Source organism: Adiantum capillus-veneris, chromosome 5 (assembly GCF_014529385.1).
Source record: "Adiantum capillus-veneris isolate H3 chromosome 5, ASM1452938v2, whole genome shotgun sequence".
Lineage (NCBI taxonomy): Eukaryota > Viridiplantae > Streptophyta > Polypodiopsida > Polypodiales > Pteridaceae > Adiantum > Adiantum capillus-veneris.
The window spans coordinates 34,302,884-34,309,316 of record NC_140935.1 but is presented as its reverse complement, the minus strand read 5'-3'; positions in this window follow the sequence as shown (position 1 = coordinate 34,309,316).

Genomic DNA, 6,433 nt, shown 5'->3' with positions numbered 1-6,433 from the left:
ATTTCAAGAGGGGTGCCAAACCGACAACAGATGTGGTCAAAGATGAACTAACTCACATCCTTAGCAGTAATTCTATTGGTCGGCATAGCCTCATCCCATCTAGTCATGTAGTCTACTCCCATGATGATGTACTCTTTACCTGACTGAGTGCGTGGTAGAGGCCCTATGGCATCAATTCCCCACTTCTCAAAGGGCCCATATACCTTTATTGGGTTCTAAGGTTCAGCTATGAGCCGTCGTGGTCCTACTTTCTGACATTCATCACATGTTTGACACTAGTATTTGACATCACGATGAAGACTTGGCCAAGTAAACCCAGCTTGTATAACCTTTCTACTAGTGGCGTCGTGTGCAAAGTGTCCTCCGCACATGTCATCGTGACAAGCTTTTAAAATCTCTTCAATTTCACTCTTCAAAGGCACTCTCCTAAGAACACCATCCTTACCAAGACAATACAAGTCATCATTTACTATGCGATACCTGGTAGCCTTCCTAGCTAACCATCGCCTTTCCCCTGCATTCAAGTGTTTAGGAGCCTCTCCTTGCTCCAGAATGTGCATAATATCTTCCAAGTCCTCCTTGCCTTGCTGAAGTGGAAGTTTGATGGCCACTGCTCCCACTATTGACTCATTTAACTTTGATGATGCTAGGTGGTCTGCATCCTTGTTCTGGTCTCTTGGCACATGATGTACTTGTGCCTCCCTAAATCTCCTCATAAGAGCTTTTCCTTCTCTCATTTTAGTAGAGAGACGGGCATTTTTGCAAGCCCATGTACCTTGCATTTGCCTTACCAAAAGCATGGAGTCACCAAAAGCGTTTAATCTCTTAATTGAATTATCGAGGCACCAACAAAGGCCATGAATTAGAGCATGATATTCTGCTTCATTGTTGGAGTGGACATCTTCTAGAGTGATCCCTTCACCATGGATCCTCTCTCCCAATGGAGATAAGACCACGATGCCTGCAGCTGCCTTATCCTTGGTTCTCTTGTATGCTCCATCAAAGCAGAGGCTATAAGCATTGACCAAAGCCTCTAGAGCTGGAGGTGGTGGAAGTTCCTTTCTCTTCAAATGGAAAACTTTTTCATAGCACTTGTTTGTTAAAATTTCGGCTAAGCATGCTCGAGTTGTTCTTTCAACCTGTATTGTATAATCAAACTCTTGAAGTCGCACCTCCCACTTTGCTATTTTGTCAGAGATTTCCATATGTTGTAGTGCATAGGGAAACATATCCTCCACAGTGATAATTACAAACCTCTTCGGCAGCAAGTATGGCCGAAATTTGGTTACCGCAAACATGAGAGCTAACACTAGCTGTTCCATCAGGGTGTAGGCCTTCTCTGTGTTTTCCATGAGGCGGCTAGCAAAATACACAGGCCTCATAAAGGATGTTTTTGGATCTTTTTGTAGGAGGGCAGCACCAATGGCCTCTTCTCCCACACTAGGGTTTACAAAGAATGTTTCTTCCCAACAAGGTTGGAGGATTACAGGGAGTGACCCTAGCATTTTCTTAATCTCTCTAAAATGCCCATCACTTTCTTCACTCCAAACAAGCGTCTCTTGACGAGTCAGCTGTTGTAGAGGAAATATCACTTGGGAGAGTAAGTGTATGAATCTACTCAAATATCTTAGCTTTTGCAAGAAAGAGATTAATTGTTTGATGGAAGTTGGGGAAGGTAGATTTAGCAATGTTTCTATCTTTTCAGGATCTACCTTGATTCCATCAATGGACATTACATGCCCTAATAGTGTAACCTTTCTTTCCCCAATGTGACATTTGTCCTTGTTTAGTTGTCCACCCAACTTAGCTAAACGAGTAAATCCTTCATCAATCTTGCCGAGATGCATACTTTTGGATCTGTAAATACAAAAGTCATCTATGAAAACCCTTATGGACTTACCAAAGTAAGGTTGGAAGACCATGTTCATGAATCGTTGAAAGGTGGCTGGAGCGTTGGTGAGACCAAAAGGCATGACTCGAAATGCAAAACATCCCCATGGTGTGATGAAAGTAGTCTTTTTCTGGTCCTCCTCTGCAATGCGTATTTGAAAGTAGCCAGAGTAGCCATCACACACTGTGTATCTCTCATGGCCTGCTACTTCATTTAGAATCTCATCTTGAAATGGGAGAGGGAAGTGGTCCCTCTTTGTTGCAGCATTTAGTGGCTTGTAATCCATGCACACTCGCCATTTACCATTCTTCTTTGGCCTCACCACTACTGGGGAGACCCATTCTGAATCTTCTACTGGGTATATGAATCCTGCTTCTAAGAGTTTCTTCACCTCAGACAACAGTGCATTTTGTTGCACAACTCCTAATCTTCTTAGTTTTTGTACTACTGGCTTGCTCCCTTCTTTTAGATGGATATGATGCTTCACTGCAGTGACACCTGTAATGTGAGTGTAATCAGAAATTAACAATGATGCATGCTTCTTGAGAACATTTACATAACCCTCCTTTTCTTCTTCCTTTATATCCTTGGATAACATCTCCTCTAGGCTGGCATCCCACACATTCTCCATTTGGATCCTTGGGTTGTCTTCTGATGAGGTAGTTTCCTTTATGGTGACGCCCATGACTTCGAGAGTGCTATCACTCTCTTCACTTGAACTCTCTTCCTCGTCCATGGATGAGGAGCATCCACTTGAGCTCCACTCATCAGCTGACGTCTCTAGTTCAAGGTTCTCTTGTCGCCCATTCTTTAGGTTATAAACCACCTTCCGACTATGGCCACCCATGCGAGGCCTCAACTCCAAGTCTCCTGTTGCCCAATCTTGCCTAGCTCCTATACCCATGAGCCAAGGTCGTCCTAAAATAAGGGGGTATCCTTCTCCCTTTACTGGCATCACATAAGCATCAACCTCTGTAGTGATTCCAAAAACAGAAACTCTCAAAGCTTTCACTACACCCACACAAGTGACAGAGACATTATTGGCCATTTTTGCCCTAAAGTTTGATGATTCCATTACCTCTAAACCCAATTGATGCATTAGCTTTTCTGTCATGACACAAACCTCTGCTCCACTGTCAATGTAAGTTTTTGGAATCCGTTGTCCCTTGATTTGAGCCTCCACCAAAGGCACTATATCCTTGAGACCATATGCTTTGATTACACTTACTAGCTTACTTCGCTTTGCCCTCGTGCTCACCATTTTTGACCATTGTCGTCGAAGCTTTGGGGAGATATGAAGTAGTTGTGGCCAAGTAATCTTTGGTCCTTGAGAACTCACATCAGCTGTCAAGTCATAAGGTTGTGTCCGAGATCCCATAGGGAAATCAGAGATGTCAATTTGAGACCTAGTACGGGTCTTTCTCTTCTTGGCTTTATCTTTAGTTGCCCGAGATGCACTTGCTTCATTGCTTGCATCCTTGCTTGTTTCTTTACCTACTTCATCTTGGACACGCACACATTTGATAGGCATTGTAGCCACTTCTTCTATCTTCATCTTCCCTTTAGCTATTTCTTCCTAGTTGCTTCTGCCCTTGAGGACCTCCTCCATCCTTATGATGCTCACATTTGGTTGAGTAGCAGGGGATTGAGCTTGAGCACGAGGTGGCTGCAAAATTTGAGGTTGCGGTTGCTCTTGTGCTTGAGCTCTAGCACGGGGAGGACTTACTTGTTGTCGAGGACCTCTGACAGGGTAGTCATGTCTTCTGAGATGAGGGCAATTATACATGCCGTGGCCATTTTCCCCACAATTGTAACACAACATTTCCCTTGCTTGACGTCGCATTGGTGGCCGATTCCCACCATTTCCCTCAATAGGCCTTCTTGCACCCTGCACAAGATTTACTCTCAACCCCTCTAGCTGGTTTGTGAGATTGTTTATTTGTTGGAGCATATCTTCTTGTTGACCTCTATTGAGGTCTGGTGCATTAGGCACATTTGGAGGTATGTGAGAAGCTTCCATAGTTGTGATATTGCCTCCCAAAGCTAGCTGGCCAGCTTGGGCTTGATAGAGAATCTTTCTATTCTTTTCCCTAGCAATTCTTAAGGCATCTTCAAAAGCATTTGGAAATTTGCTCTTTACCTTCTCCCTTAGCAAGGGGTACAAACCTGAGATAAATCGATCCTTTTGGAGGCAATTGGGAGCTCGCTCACCAGGGTTTAGTGAGTCTGACCATTGCCCCCAAAGTTTCAGAAAACCTTCCTCATAGGTTGCATAACCATGAGGGTCAACTTGATGAAGGGCCAGAAGCCGTTGCCATAGTTCTTCTGCCGAATTGGCTCGTTGAAATCTTCGTAGGAAAGCCTCCTTCAATCCCTCCCAATCAATTCTTTGGGTTGGATCTAGAGCCTGGAACCATACCCTAGCTTCTTCTTTGAGCACCAAAGGAAAAGCTCTCAATTTCAATGCTTCGTCATCCCTCCCAGAGACAAGGAAAGCCATCTCCAAGTTATCCAAAGAATCCTTAGCATTTTCCCCACTACGCCCAAAAAAATTTGGGAAAGCCATCATAAAAGTGGGTTGCCTTCCTCTCAATACAGCACAAAGATGAAAACGTCTAGGCCCAAATCATATCTTATTAAGGGTAGAAAAAATGGATTGATAGATGCATTAATCTCAGCTAGACGACGAGGGCCTAGTAAGTTCCTTATAATGTTTTGGAACCTAAGCTTTGTGCTAGCTATTATATGCACAGTTTTTCTAGCAAGAGGTTGGAAAGGTCCATATAAATCCCTATGATTCATGGAGTATGATTCATGGACTATGCTTAAAGCGAGATGAAGATGTGAACATCAAAAGATACATTATACTCCAAAATAGGAAATATTATAGGGTCAGGGGACAACAATATCTCTCTCAACCTCTCAGCTCCAAAATAGAAGACCAATCTTTGTTGGAAAAAAATCTTTCTATCAATGCGCACATTCACCCTAATATTCTGAACTGATTGAAAGTTGTAGAAAATGGGATTATTCATTGGAGCATTAAATACAAACTTCCATGAAGCACTTCATTGAAGCTGAGCTCTCTTGGATCCCACCATTTGAGAGATGCGAAGAATTTGTTCACCAGTGATTAGCCTAGCTTTGGTGTGACCATCTTCAGCTTTGTAGAGTTCATAGGGTTCGATGGCTACCCTCTCAACCACCTTGAGCCTTCTTGCTAGTAGTAGTTGGAGTGCATCACCATATGTAGCCTCTTGCCAATACCGCACCCCATTGATGTGTAGCTCCCCCTCCAAAAACTTGTTAATACCGGAGTTTGAGAGTGCTTTCACCACCTGAAGTCGAGGCTTCAAAGGAAGTGTCTTCACACTAGCCACAAAGCACTCAACACAATTTTTTGACCTAGGGACTCGATGACTACAAGATTTTCCTTGAAGCGTGACAATCTGGTGTTCTGGTTGTGGTGAAAATTGTCACACGCCAATGTTTTTCTCTCGTCTCTCATCCACCTTCCTCCTAGTAGAGGCTAGGGAATTTTTTTGTTTGGGTTTCACGAGAGTTCTGATCACCAAGAATGCGGAAAAATGCACTCTTGGTGTGGCTTGACTGTTGTTCGCATTTAGGCTAGGCTTACCATTGGAGTGGTCCTTGGAGGCGACTTCACGAGTGACCACCTTGCCTGGTTCAGGCACTCCATTTTCATTAGAGCTCCCTCCTTCTCCTTGCTTTGTTCCTTGAGAGGATGCCATCAACCTTAATTGGATGCGCTAGCAAGTTTGTCATTTTGTGCAAAATTAAAACACCTCATTTTCTCTAGTGCCCACCCATTTCATATGTCGTCGTTTCAAAGGTGGCCTAAAGTGGGAAAGACCAAGGAGAAATGATGAAAGGCACACTAGCGAATTTTGTCTTTGTGCATGACCATTGAAATCTCTATCTATATTTATATATTAATTTAAAAGATAGAGGTGAAATTCCACGTGGTTGCAAATGAAACATCTACCCTGCTACTTCCTCTCAATTGTCCTCGTCACCCCCTCCTCAACAAGACCAAGACTATGCCTTGTTATGGAGTCTCTATTCAATCTTTGCCCTCTTCAAAATTTTCTACAATACCTGAGCCCAATGAGCCACCTGAGCCACCAACTAGTGTAGAGGATCCACATGATCTCACACACAACTCAACCTCAGTCCCATCTGTGTCTGCTGACTCTCCCACTAAGACAAATTTCTCCTCTATGTCTAGTGAACTACCCTTCACCAAAATTCCTAAGGGTGGGTTACGATAGAATGTTATTGATTTTAAGATTGAGGTCTGCTAACTCTCTAACCAAGCCAAATTTCTCCTTTGTGTCTAGTGAACTACCCTTCACCAAGTTTCCTGAGGGTGGGTTACAACAGAATGATATTGATTTCAAGATTGAGGTCTGTTGACTCTTTGACCAAGCCAAATTTCTCCTTTGTGTCTAGTGAACTACCCTTCACCAAGATTCCTGAGGGTGTGTTACAACAGAATGATATTGATTTTAAGATTGAGGT